Raw genomic sequence first — 15,303 nt, 5'->3', positions numbered from 1 at the left:
GAACATTTCATCTGGATCATTAGTTCTACGTTCCTTAGTGTGTGATCGTTGCACACTCGTTTCCAAAACGCCCAACAGCTTGTTTTCAAACTCGTCCTGGTTTCGTTTCTTCGGAAATGGACTTTCTCCCTTTGTACTGTGCGAGCAGGGGGAGAGGTTTTAGATGTAGTATGTTGTATTTCAGGTGTCGTGTTTGCTTCTTGTTGTGCAGTGTTGTTGTCGGCATCTTGTGTACTTTCTGTTAGATCGACAGCCATATTTCCAGATGTCCTATGGTAAAAAAGAGAAAACTGTAATTGTCACAGTCAAATTTTATAATTTGTGGCCAAGCATTGCTCAGTCTGGAACTTAATAATGCGCGAACATTATAAATATGGAATACTCACTCTCTTTCTACATATAAAGATTGGAGAAATGACAACTGTTTGTGATAAATGTAATGTTTCCTGGATTTTGATGAATCTCCACTTTTGCCATCGTACATTATGACATTTTTGTAGTAACAATCCTTAATGCTCTTCCACTTTTTTTTGCACAACCCTCCCTACAAAAAAACTTAATATAAATATTGGTTCTACTTTTAACCCATTATCAATGTTTCATTATAGGTATCGCGCAACTGGCACTTCCATCAGATCTCTACACTTCCAGTTTCTACTTGGACGTTCAAGAATTCCAAAGATTATTCGAGACACATGCTCAGAAATCTGGGAAACAATGCATGGTCAATATATGAAACAATTAACTGCTGAAGGTTGATTGAATATTAGTTTAGAGTTTTTTAAAAATACCCAATTTTCCACATTGCGTGGGATGTATTAGAGTGATCAGTACATGGGGATCGAGTAGTGAATACTTTAACTACAAAAAGTATTTCTCAATAGTTTTAATGGCAGTCGCTGATGCAAATTACTGCTTCAGATATATAGATGTTGGGGACTTTGGACACGAGGGAGATTCAAACATCCTGAAGAGTACTAATTTTTGCAAAAAACTGTATTCCAACAATTTATCATTACCACCACCAGGCCCCTTACCAAACGATACATCTGGTCGATTACTGCCATATGTGCTTCTGGCAGATGAAATGAAATGTCGTGTGGCTAGGGCCTCCCGTCGGGTAGACCGTTCGCCTGGTGCAGGTCTTTCGATTGGACACCACTTCGGCGACCTACGCGTCGATGGGGATGAAATGATGATGATTAGGACAACACAACACCCAGTCCCTGAGCGGAGAAAATCTCCGACCCAGCCGGGAATCGAACCCGGGCCCTTTGGATTGACAGTCTGTCACGCTGACCACTCAGCCACCGGGGGCGGACTTCTGGCAGATGAAGCCTTTGCTCTGTGTGAAAACCTTCTGAGACCATACTACCCCGGTAAGGACATGACTAATATTAAAAGAATTTTTAATTACCGTTTATCGAGCGTCAGGCGGTACATGGAATGCGCATTAGGCATTTCAGCCAATAAATGGCGTACATTCCACCATCCGATTGACTTCAGTAACGATTTGGTTGACATTGTTAAAGCCACTTGTGCACTGTCCAACTTTGTGAGGGAAAACGATGGGTACAATTTTGAAAACACGTTATCGTATCGTTTGGACAGCATTTCGGCCCAGGGGACAAGGGGACCGTGACAGCAACACACACAAGAGATCAGTTTGCTGAAGATTTCTGTTCTACCGCAGGTTCTGTACCCTGGCAAAACCGATACGCAAACATTGCTGAGTGGAAAAGACTGCTGGCATAACAAGATACCTCTAATATTCTACAATAAAGCGCATATATTGTGACTTCTTGTACTTACTGAATTTAACAAAAGTAATTCACCAGATGTCTTTCATAAAATTTAAGTATTTTATTGATTTTTGATATTTTATACTACACAAATTAAATGTTTTTACTACACTTATCTAAGGCTTCTTTTGTTTCTTTGTCTATGTTGTCCCAACCTTCACCAACAACATTAGATGTCACAGCTAACCAACAGTCTCTTCTTTTTTGTCAGTTTTTATAATCCGCATTTTGAATGTCGTATAAGAAAGGTAGAACTTGAACTTCTAAAATAATACGTTCGCTATCAAGTTCAATTTTTTCCATCTCACACATAGAAAAAGCTGTAATGAAACACTTGACTACACACTAGACTTGGCCACTGTTTCTATGTTTCGATACAGTGTACCGATACGTGGAACTGTTTCAGTGTTTCGGAACGGCTGTGGTTCACTTTCGAAACAGTGGTGTTTCATTCCGCTCCTGTCTCGGATAACCGCACCAGATTCGATCTCGAGCCAGACACAGAAACTGTATCGTTGTTTTAAAATAAGGCTGTTTCAGTCCACCTGCGCTTGGAACGGACTAATTGTATCGAAACAGTGATGTTTCATTCCGCTCTGTGTCGTACGAGATTCGGGCTCGGCACAGATACTGAAACACAACATAACACTTCATGAAACACTTTCAAAAGTGTCGAAATCTTTTTGACAAGCAATAGCGTGAAGCTTAAGATATCCGAAAATAAAGCTTCGTTTCTAGCTGACTGTCCTATTACGAAATGGCGTAACATCTGCTTTATAAACACTAACCGAACAATAAAACAGCGTATACTATTCAGATTCAAAATAATAAATATGTGAAAATCATTCGATTACATTACACTTTTTTTGTAACATACACTTCTCTTTTCATGTACAGTAATCGTATTAAGAAACGCAAGTAAGCCTACAACATTTTGAATAAAAAAAGGTGTAGAGTGACAGTTATTAGACATATACATAAATCTGATCTAGGTATAATTGCAAGCAATCTGTTTGACATATCACTGATATTGTAATTGTAAACGGGAAGGGCTGGGAAGCATGGTGACTTTATAGTAACGGTTCGAAACACCCTGAAAGACAAAATTTTTTCTGTTATATTTTGTTATTTATTCGAATTATTTGACTTTTTTGTGAGTCTATAGTCACTGTGCCTATTATCCACAATGATTCCCTTTGTGTACATGGAAATTAGCAGGATGGGTATATTACCCATACTAACGGAATGTCGGAATCCCAGTAGCATATCCGTTGTTTCTGCAGTTTCCTCCTATCTCCAGTTACGTTCGTGGTGGTTCTTCTGTCTTCAGCTACGGCTGTCCTCAGCCAATTGAAAAGTATGAAAGTCACACAACACGAAAGCAGCGCATTTGCTGCAGGAAATACGAAACTGCCGAGACGCCCAAGTGATAGTTTCATACTTTCTGCGAAATGATGTAGCGCTCTCGCACCTCATTTGTGTTTATATGGACGTTCTTATACAGTAGACATTCAAGATGATAAAATGTGAAGGTTTATCAGATTACAAAAAACAAACTGTTTCACTGTTTCGAAACAGCGTATCGAAACATTACATTGTACTGTTTCATTTGTTTCGAAACAGTTAAGTGTTTCAGTTTGCCCATCTCTACTACACACACTACTTTGTGTTGACGCACTGCAAGGTTACTACTGGGTTCACGTGGGAACGCAATGTGACAAGCGTCTTTTGACGCAGGGAATGGGCCCCGGCCCATCCGACTACCGTGTGACCTTAAGGATGCGCCTTCCTGCCGGACGTTGGCAGAAAAAGACGCTGTGTGTGGCCACTAACGGCACTCTGCAGCCTGCCTATAACTGTGGCGTCTTTTGACACTGAGCGTCCAGCTTCAAAAAACGCAAGTCTAAGCGCGAAAGAATCTTTCGCCTGACCTGTCACTCTCAAGAAAAATAGTTGCATGAAAATTGGTACACGAGTAAAAAGAACTGACGTAACATAGCACAAAGGGTAACAAAGAAATACACAATGAGACGAACAGAAATAATACTTTTACTCAAAGACAATGATTACACTGAAGGTAGCGCAATCATTATGTTCCCCTGGCCTTTAGAAAAGACAGCACTTAAAATTATGCATGATCACAACGGACGCAATACATACTCTGCAACTTGGTCCCATGCTGGCCACACTGTTGTTAAGTTCTTGTTGCAGGCCGTTCCATTCCTCCACCAGCGTGGTTCACAGCTGCTGGATCGTCGTTGGTGCATGTGGACGTCCTGCATTGTATCTCCCCAATGTGTCTGTCTCACACGTGCTCAATGGGAGCTAAGCTGGGGGAACAGGGAGACCAGCCCATTCGCCGAAAATCCTCCCGTCCCAAAAGCTCCCCCCCGCCCACCTGCGCAGTTCGATGCGGTCGCACACTGCCATCGACAAAAATGAATTCAGGGCCAAAAGCACCCCTAAAAAGACGCACATGGTGAAGGAGTACAGGATCACAATAACGCTGATCGCTGAGCGCGCCATGTTCAAATATTTGGGGATCAACATACGACTGTTGTGTGGGAAGATGGTGATCACGCACTCCATTCTCAGAGAATGATCATCCTCGCAGATAGTATAGAGAAAAGATTAATGTGGTATTAATAAACTGCAGGAGCATCTCAGGAAAGGTGCCAGAATTATTGCCTATTAAAAATTATAACGCAGAGAGAGAGTTAGGAACAGAAAGTCGGTTGAAATCGGTAGTGAACAGCAACGAAATCCTAAGTTCAGACTGGAATATTTATCGCAAGGATAGGTTAGTCGCCAGTGGTGACGGCGTATTGACTACAGTAAAGAGTTCGATAATGTCTGGTGTGGTTATCACTGATTCAGAATGTGGAGTAATCTGGGTGAAGTTAAGCATCGAAGATTGGTCAAAAGTGGTATTCCGATACTTTTATAGACCACATGAATCAGGAGATGTAGTGGTAAAGGGCTTAAGAGAAAAGTTGCAGAATATTGTTAATAACTTCCCTGATCATGCAGCTGTAATAAGGGGTGCCTTCAACTTGCAATGTGTACATTGGAAGAGAAATGCTATCAAAACTGATGCCAGAGATAGCGGTTCGTGTGTATTATACTGAATGTCTTGTTCGAAAATTACTTCGAGCAGATCATTAGAGAACCAAGTCTAGAAGGAAACATCTTAGATCTCCTAGCCATAGACAGACCTGAACTTACCGAATCAGTTAACGTAGAGGGAGATAACGGCAGTCGTAAGGCTGTGCTAACAACAATGACTATGGGCGTTACAAAGAATGCTAAGAAGTAGGAAACTATTTTTCCTTAGAAATAGTGACAGGATACAAACTGCAGAGTCCCTGAATAGTCAACAACAAATATCAGTCCTGAGAACGAAGGTATGGTGCAGAAATATAAAAAAAATCAGGAACATCGTTCAGTATGTCTTACACAAGTGTGTTCCGAGCAATGTCTTAAGGAATGGAAAAGACCTACTGTGGTTTAACAGACGTGTTACAAAACTGCTACGTAAACAAAGAGAGCATCACAGAATCAAGAGAAGTCTAAACCGAGCAGACAAACAAAAGCTTAACGAAGCGGAAACGAGCATAAGGAGACTAATTAGAGAAGCGTTCAATGAATCTGAAAGTAAAATTTTGCTAACTGTTGGGATTAAAAACCCTAAGAGGTTTTAGTCTTACATAAAAGCGATTCGAAGTCATCTATTCATTCACCTAGTGACCATACAGGCAGCGAAACAGAAGATAATAAAGAGAAATCCGAAATTTTTTCTCCATGGAAAACGGTAATGTGGTCCCTCCTTCCAATTATCGTACGAATTGTAGATAATGAGATATACGATCACAGAATAGACAAGCAACTATGAATGCTTAGCAGTGAAAAGGTATCAGGACCAGATGAAATAGCTTTAAGACTCTATGAAGATTATGTGAAAGTACTTGCTGCCCTTCTAGCAGCAGCTTATCACAATTCATTTGCCAGAACAAGCACGGGTACCTAGCGACTGGAAAAAAGCGCAGGCCATAGCCGTTTTCAAGAACGGTCGTAGGCCAGATGCACATGATTATAGACCTACATCGTTGACTTCAATCTGTTGTAGAATTATGGAACATGTTTTATGCTCAAGAATTACGACTTTTTGGATAACGAAAACACAGACGAATCAAACAACATTTATAAGGGAATAAATAGTAGCTGTTTACTTCATGCATTGTGTTTTTATGTAGCACATAACGTCATATGCAACAGCATTTTTCTCCTGCAATAGAGCTGATTTTTTTGCATAAATATATTATCCAATGAAAATACCTTCAAAATAATTGAAAAGCCATGAACGCTTCAATCGTTTATTAGACGACCGGTTTCAGCACTCTGAAGGGCCATTATCAGATCTGAAACGTGGATTAACATTTATAAAACCATGATGTCCACATGGTTTTATAAACCACGTTGCAGCACTCTGAAGGTGCCATCATCAGATCTGAAGCGTGGATTAACATTTATAAAACCATGATGTCCACATGGTTTTATAAATGTTAATCCACGTTTCAGATCTGGTGATGGCACCTTCAGAGTGCTGAAACCGCTCATCTAATAAACGATTGAAGCGATTGTGGCTTTTCAATTATTTTAAAAACAAAGTGATCGCCCCACGACACACCATGTGTTCACTGGAAAAGAACTTCATCAACATACGTTCTTACTTTTGCACAGTACAGGCATCGGCTCTATTCTGTTATTTTAAAACGCGAATCATTTTTCCTTTTCAGATATCTGGCATTGCTTATGGAATAAAATTCAACGAAAAAATAATACAAGCCCGTTTGCCATGAAAATGATGCAAAATAACAAAATAAAAGTTAAGATGATACAAAAGCACAAAATCCACAACTATAACACGAGCGGCGCGGCGAAAGTAGGTTACTTTCTGATATGGTCAGACAACGAAACAGGCGATCTCGTAGTACTTTGCGCGAAATTTTACTATTGTGCATCACATTTAACTGAAATTATCTCTTTTCAGAAAACTCCGACCGATTTCTGGTTTGGAGCAAATGAAAATGTCATGTATTCTTTCGTTCAGATAATGCGTTCTTCAAAACTCAATAACAATAAAATGGTAGAAAATTCACTAACGTCGACAGAAAACCCACGTTCGTAAACTGTCCGTATATTGTCTTAATAATTTTTTGCTACAAATAAAACTGAAATAAAAACGTAGTGTAACTCTTACAAAACACACTGACCCCAATTCTACATTTTTACACTGAATAGTTTGCGAATTGAATAAAAAGTAAGATGCTATGTTTTGTGCAGGACATAGTAACTCTGCTTCACTCGTCCATGTGTTCCTGCCGAATGATGAGTCCTGAAGTACAGGGGCAATCTATAGTTCTATTTAAAATTAATCTTAATCTAAAAGCCAATCAACAAATTTACGTTTAACGCAATAAAAATATGCAAAATCCTCAATCACATTATACATGTAATCTCAGAAATGACTGCACTGTGCTCCTTCCCTCTCTGTTGTTCATCCTTTGGAAAAAAATGAATACTTGCGTTGAATTTTTCTTAGTATTACTATATTCTTCGCTATTTCCACTTTGACGTTTTATGATTCAGTATTCTGAGATTTCTTATTTTTTCTTTTAGAAAGTTCACCACATTTAATCATTTTTATGATGTTATGTCACTGATGTAGAGGTCTAAGGGAAAAATGTAAACAAGAAAGTAAAAAAGAAAAAATGAAAAATGTACATACTTTACGACATTAAACACGTAAAACTTCAAATTAACTAACAAGTAACTATACAGCTTTTCCTATCTGCCTTCTAACCAACCAAACTTTTAATTACTATGCAACTGATTAACTGTGAGTGTAACATCATCTGTTACAATTCCTGTTAGACATGTGTATCCACAATGCACTGAGCAAAAGGTTTAAGCATGGTTGCCAGTTCGTCTATGAATACTGCACGAAAACCACGGTTAGTTTTCCATTCAGTATTCGCCGAAATTGGAAAATTCATAAGTTACCGGTAATCTCTTGATGGTTAAAGTATCCAAGAGTGGCACTTAGAGGTTTCATGATCTCACATATGCTCCATCATTAACAGATAAATTATACATTGTCTAACAGTGATCGTTTCCATAGCGTAGTCTGCAGTTAGACATGTTCTGATGCGATTTCCATAAATCACTTCAAGCTACTGCCAGGACTGTTCTGTAAACAGGTCACGACCGAAACGTTTGATGTCCTTTCTGCCACTAAGCTACATGACATATCTAATGGCTAAAATAGGGACAAGATGTTAATCTGCAATACTCTTTCTCTCTGTCTGCTCTGCTGCATTCGCCTTATCCAAGGAACATTCTGTCAAAAAGACACTCACGAGAAAACGATAAATTTGAAAAACTATACTTGTAAAAGCTTTATATATCCAGTACACAATTTCTGATTCATTGTAAAAAAGAATGAACCAATAACTAATTTTAATTATCTTACAATACTAATAAAGAATTTTCATATTCAAAATATGTTTTGTTTTACAGGAAAATCCATGCACGACACATTTTATAAGAGCTAATGAAAGAACATTCACTCAAGTAAAGCAGGTTTCGTACGAATGTCACAGGTAATGTATGGAATATATCAGGAATTCTTCTAGAAGTTGTGGAGTGGGGAGGGATGAGAGGAGTCAGGTGTATTTCTCATACTAAAGCAAGAAAAAGTCTGCATTAAAATATAATTCAAAATCTCGTTTTTCAGTTATTAATGAAAGACCTAGTTATCAAGCCAGAAAATTATGACAAATTTTCATAATGTTCTCCATTTGCTTCTGCATTTGCATGAACTCGCAAGGTGTTTGTGAGTGTATGTAAATCCTCATCCTACAATTCAAGGTAGATGCAAGCAACAGTTGAACAGTAACATCTGGGCAGGAATTGCAGCTGGCTGATGGTTAAGTCATAAGTCCTCCCAGCATATACTATGAGGAATGAATTGAAACTTGCCCTCAGGGGCCTAAATACAGTCATGGGGACCCTGGGCAAGTACAACATATAAACTAGGGTCCAATACCCCACGTACAAGACCACCTCTCTTCACCACATTCCCAGTTCAACGAAACATCGCCCACACACTGTCTTTCACAGCCAGTCTCCCACTCCTTTTCCTCTGACATACACAAACACCACATTACACCATTACTCTGGTTGCTCTCCTCTCACTTGTATCCAAATATTAAACCAAGTAACAAAAACTTAAAAACAGCATTTTATTTTCAACATTTTGGTGAAGCAGAACATAACCTTAAAAATTTTTCCCGAATTTACCCATATCTGTAACACCTATTCATCCCTGCATCATTGCACATAACAAATACTGCACACAACTCAAGGTACATTTTAATTAAATACAGAACCCCAGCTGTACCGCCTCGGTCGTCCCAGGCTAGGTACATCCCTACAACACTAACACACACAAAAACGACGCAGCACTAAGGGGCTACGCAAATTGGTCACAAATTGATACTGATACAGGTATCGACGGAAATGCAAAACTGTAAACTTTGGCGGCCGATGGATGCATATGTTACGCTGTAGAGCAATTTTACAGCACATCCAGCTAGGATGGTAAAGAGGGGACGTGTCGATACCACGGCATAAAGTGGTTGCGTATTTCCCCCTGTGCACTCAGCCGCACAGTAACTATGCCTCGCAGACAGGCGTGTGAGCAATATACATAGATGTCCGCATTTGAGAGAGGATATGTAGAAGCTGGAAGCCGGTTGGAGTTGATGGCGAATCGCTCGACATATGAATAGGAGCGATGCCACAATTCAACAGTGTTAGCAGGAATGGGCGAACTATGATCGAGCACAGCATCAAGAAGGAAGCGGTCCACCCAGAGGGACAACAGAACGAGAGGGCCGAGCAATCGTGAGAGAGGCATTCACAGCCCTGGATTCATCATTATAATTGATCCGACGTGCAGCTGGTGTTGACCGTTAACATGTCGCTCACAAAAGGGGGCTGAACTCAGCGTTCCTGGTGCTGACTACCACTGATCACTGTATACAAACAAGCCCATCTGCTGTGGTGTCAGGCACATTCGGCGTGGAATCTCACTGGCTGGAGTAGAATTGTCTTCAGAGATGAGTCCCACTTCGAATGGAGCCCCGACGACCAGTGAAGACATGTCTAGAGATGGCTCGGATAGTGGTGAGATACCAACCTAAGAGTCACCCGCAGACATGGCCCGACAACCAGAAGTGATGGTCTGGGATACCATTTAATTTCATAGTGAGACCTCTTTGGTTGTCAACCGCGACACTCTTACAGCACAGCAGTACGTAGACAATACTCTATGCCCCATTTTGTTGCCCTTCATGGCATGCGATCTAGGGGTTACGTTTAAGCGAGTAGTGCCCGCTCTCACACGGCGAGATTTTCAGCAGCATGTCTTCGTGCTTGTCAAATCCTGCCTTGGCCAGCAAGGTCGCCACATATCTCCTCAGTTGAGAACATCTGGAGCATTACAGGCAGAACCCTATAATCAGCTCGGGATTTTAACGATCTAATGGGTCAGTTGGATAGAATTTGGCATGATATACCTCAGGAGAAGAGCTAACAACTCTGTCAATCAATGCCAAGCCGTATAACCATTTGCGTAAGGGACAGAGGACGACCTTGTTAACTTACCCAATTTACGAAGCTCTTTCTCTTGAATAAATCGTGTATTTTTTTCCTAAAATTGAAATCATTATGTGTCTGTCTATACATGTACATTACTTCTACCGATTTCCGTCCCATTCGGATAATTACTTCGTAATGCGTCTTTTTTGTGTCTTAGTGTGTATTATCGCAGGATGGTTGGTTTCCTTAATTATGCGGCGATTATTTACCGTATACCTCTCAGAGCAAACAGCACATCGCAATGTGGCGCAGTTGTAAACAATACAGAGGTCTCTGCAGCGGCCGACGCATTTATTTAGCGTTGGTTTGAGACGTGGCGAGCCGTGAGCAACATTAAAGTGTCTGTCTCGTAAGAGAATCTTAAGGATACCGGGAAATGCAGTCGCAGCATGGAGCAACGACGGCAGTCAGAAGGTAAGGCAAACAAATATCAGAGTTCGGACAATCATTGGCATCCAAAACACAGGCTTGAAATCGACTGTACCTTTCTGCGGACGCATAACAATCTCTCAAAGGCATGTATATTTAATGAATATGGAGGTCTTCGATACTATAGTTACGTTCAATGTAGTTGTATTTTGCGAGCCAGCCATCTAGACTGTTTATATAGGTTTGTCTGAGGTAGTTTGCGTTGAAAAAGCATGAATTTATAAATCTAGTAATTACAGAATATTCAGAAAACTGTAAGTTATACTCGCTCTTACGAAGTTTCCGTGGCAAATGACCTCTGTATCGGTCGTACAGACTTTGTCTAACAAATACAATGTGTCATCGTGGTGTCTTGTCAGCCACGTTTTCCATGCATTTATTTTAAGAAATAATGCATTTTTATAATAATTTCTGTTACTGAAGAATTTCAAACTAAGCCGCATTTTTGCCAGACCACTAATTTGCCTCTTAATTCTTAGGTGTTTTATGAATTTTATGAACACGATTTTGGAACTGTTGTTTCTGCAGTAGAAAGAATATGTAGGTTGGAACTTAAATAGTGGCAACACTGCTGCAGAGACATTATGCAATGGAATCTATTATTGTCGCTGATAGCACACGTTGTTGACATACCTACCTTCGAGCAAATGGACTCGCCCGTTCCACGTCACCGGCGTGCGCACAATCGAGGGAAATTCGTGAGCGGTCTAACGTAAAAGTGTCACTATGAAACAGGAACAACGGAGTTGGATTAAGATTGAATGTGCCATGGTCACACAGCACGACATTGGGGACTAGTGCAGCAGGGGATACAACCCGTCGGCTTTGAACAATGACGTCACAAGTCGCCAGAGAGCATGTATTACAGAGATGAAAGAGCTGAGGAGAATGTTGAGAAACAAAGGAATGCGAGAGAGATAAACATTGATCTTGTCAAAAGCGTAAGTGTTTTTTGACTTAAAAAAAAAAATCTCACGAGATAGAATAAACTGATCCTACTTTATTAAGCAATATCTTGTCAAAAGCCGAGAAGCGATTGTTCTTAATGTTCTAGCTCCCTTCAGTACGTAATAAGTGTTTTTTGACTTAAAAAAAAATCTCACGAGATAGAATAAACTGATCCTACTTTATTAAGCAGCTCCCTTCAGTACCTAATAAGTGTTTTTTTGGCTTTTAAAAAAAAATCTCACGAGATAGAATAAACTGATCCTACTTTATTAAGCAATATCTTGTCAAAAGCCGAGAAGCGATTCTTCTTAGTGTTCTAGCTCCCTTCAGTACGTAATAAGAGTTTTTTGGCTTTTTTTTAAAAAAAATCTCACGAGATAGAATAAACTGATCCTACTTCATTAAGCAATCAGTAAAGAAACGAAACTAAAACATAACAACTTTATTATTATTTATTATAGTTGTGTCGTCAGTGTAAAGGCGAAGTGAAAGATGTTGTTGTGACGGGGGTTTCGGAAGTACACATTCGAAAATGTCATGCTGATACTAGAGCTGGAAAACGAAAAAAGATCGCCAGCTGCCAAATTTCTGTTACGTACTTCGCAACACGGAAATACACATATTGGTGGAATAAGAAAGTGAAATAAATATTAAGTACCGGCCGAATAAAAAACAAACAATTAAGTTAATTAAATCACACGTTGAATGATGTACCGAATATCAAGCGATCGCTTTTAGATTAACATTCAATTATTTTAATGATAGTGCTTATTAGAACACAGAACTGCTTTATTATCTATGCCTCGAAGAGAAGACATTACGATCTATGACTAAGGAATGACGTCATTGTTCAAAGCCGACGGGTTGTATCCCCTGCTGCACTAGACCCCGACATTGTCATCAAGGTCTTCAAGAGGCGTGCGGGGAATCGGCATTGCCGTACAGAACAGTGGCACGTTGGGTAAAAGCCTTCAACGAAGGTCGGCAAAATGTGGCAGACATGCATCGGGCAGGTCGTCGTAGCGCCTCTGAAGAAGAAGTGTATGCTGTTGCCATGTTAGTAGACAGTGGTCGACCCCATACGATTCGCGAGCTCGCCCGCGATATCGGATTAGAGCATACGATTGCGCTTCGCATCCCGAAGGAACGCCTGGGCATGCGAAGAATTGCATCACGATGGGCTCCGCATGACTTGACGAAAATGCAGAAATGGAGGCGTTATGACGCTGCTCAGGCGCACTTGGAGTGTTATGAGCGCGAAGGAGAGGCTTTCTTACGCCGTATCGTAACACTGGATGAGACATGGGCTACATCGTATGAGCCAAAATTGAAACGCCAATCCAACGAATGGCGTCACTGTGGGTCGCCGCGAAAGTCGAAAGTACGTGTATGGTGTAAGTAATGGTGGTTCTCGTGTACGACTGTGACGGTGCTATCCTAAAGGATTATGTTCCTCCACGGCAGACCATCAGTGCACAGTATTACTGATCGTTTTTGGAGCATCACCTGCGACCAGCTTTGCGAAAGAAGCGGCGACACTTTCTGTGCAACCCACCCATCATTTTGTGCAAATACTGTTCCATCCACCATACTCCCCGGACTTCAAGTCCTTGTGACTTCTATTTGATTCCTAACTGTTGCAGAGATTCGACAGGCAGTAGACCGCTCCATTCGCACCATCAACAGAACAGGCTCTGCTAACGGTATACTACGCCTTCCACATCGCTGGCAACGGGTTCTACACAACGCTGGTGACTACTTTGAAGGACAGTAACAGGTGCACACATGTAACGCTTTTGTATCGGTTGTGAATAAATAGTTGCCACTATTTAAGTACCAACCCTCGTATACTGCTGAGATGCCGAAACAATCAGTAGCTTTTTCTCTTCGTATAATTGCTAGTTTTATAAAGGTTGAAATCAATATTGTAACAAATTTTACGCAATTCCAATTATTAATGTCTTAGAGCATAATTTTCTGCATTAACTCATCACTGTGAAATCACTGATTGCTCAAAAGAGAGCGAAGGGAACAGTATGTGGTGTTCGTCTACAATCGTACCTACAACACTAGAAGCAGAAAGGATCTTTATTACTCCTCCTTAAAGAAGTCAATGGCTCGGAAAAGAGTTGAATGTGCAGCTAAAAAATCATTTGCCAAATGATTGTCTGACAGGTTCTAAAGCACATTTTAAATATAGTCTAAATTCACTTCTCTGGAACAATTCCTTCTATTCTGTAGACAATCATGTATCAAACTCTGGTAACAAGTGTATTAAAAGAAGCAGAATTTAAATGTATCACCACATACACAGTACTAAAGAGTGATATGGTAATTCACTTTACATATCAGTTAGTGTGTCGACTAGTAGCCGATAAATGGCCACCACATAGCCATACTCACAAACATGACTCACTCCATATCATCCATGTTTGATCCAGATATCACGAAACTGACACATTTCAGTTACATTTTTCTGGAAGCAATGTGTGATATCTACCATAGCAGATGGATGTGTAAGGATGGACTAATTACATTGCCTGCATATTCCTCCCACCTCAAACCATAGGATAATTATAGGCGATGCCATCTTAAGCTGTTGGTTTATGCAGCGGACGCCCACAACACAGAGGCGCTGCCTCATTAACGTGTCATGGAAATCTATGAAAGCATCGATGACACCCAGCGGTGTTTGAGCGGGTGCGAACGCTTGCGTGTGTGAAAGGATGAAGAGTACGTTTTGAACGTTTATTAGGAATTAGTATATTTACATTTATTGTTACATTGATATGTACAACCGAGAAACTCTGAATGAAATTTTCTCTCTGCAGCGGAATGTGCGCTGATAAGAAACTTCCTGGTAGATTAAAACTTCGTGCCAGACAATGAGGTGGAGCACTTGGCCGCGAAAGCCAAATGACCCGAGTTTGAGTCTCGGTCCGGCACACACTTTTAATCTGCCAGGAAATTTCAACCGAGAAACTTGTTTAGCTGATGAGTTTCATTGCTTCTTCTTCGAAATACGTACTTTCATATCTTATCTGAAGTTTCACTTCCGTTCTTATGTCCATGCTCTTATGATTCCAATTCTCGGTTTGTCTTCAAATTGATGTCTACATCTAAATCTACATGACTATGCTGCGATTCACACTTAAATACCTGGCAGAGATTTCATCGAACCACTTTCACACTATTCCTCTACCGTTCCACTTTCGAACAGCGCCTGGGATAACGAACCCATCAGCAATCCCGTGCGAACTGATTTTCCTTATTGTATTACAATGATCTCCCTATGTAAGTGGGTGTCAATAAAATATTGATGATTCGCGCCAAGTGTTATGAATACAGGTCTGTCCTGTCCCATCTCATCTGTGATGCTAATTTCCTGGAGAACTCTTTC

At 40.4% G+C, this 15,303-nt stretch overlaps 1 protein-coding gene across 1 annotated transcript in view; it reads right to left on the bottom strand.

The window, feature by feature from the left end:
• Positions 1–15,303, bottom strand: part of LOC124712272 (hydroxyproline dehydrogenase-like) — a 133,708-nt gene that overhangs the window by 12,415 nt on the left and 105,990 nt on the right. The window lies entirely within an intron of this gene.

Source organism: Schistocerca piceifrons, chromosome 8 (assembly GCF_021461385.2).
Source record: "Schistocerca piceifrons isolate TAMUIC-IGC-003096 chromosome 8, iqSchPice1.1, whole genome shotgun sequence".
NCBI lineage: Eukaryota > Metazoa > Arthropoda > Insecta > Orthoptera > Acrididae > Schistocerca > Schistocerca piceifrons.
Note: the sequence above shows the minus strand (reverse complement) of the source record. Positions and strands in the feature narration are given on the sequence as shown.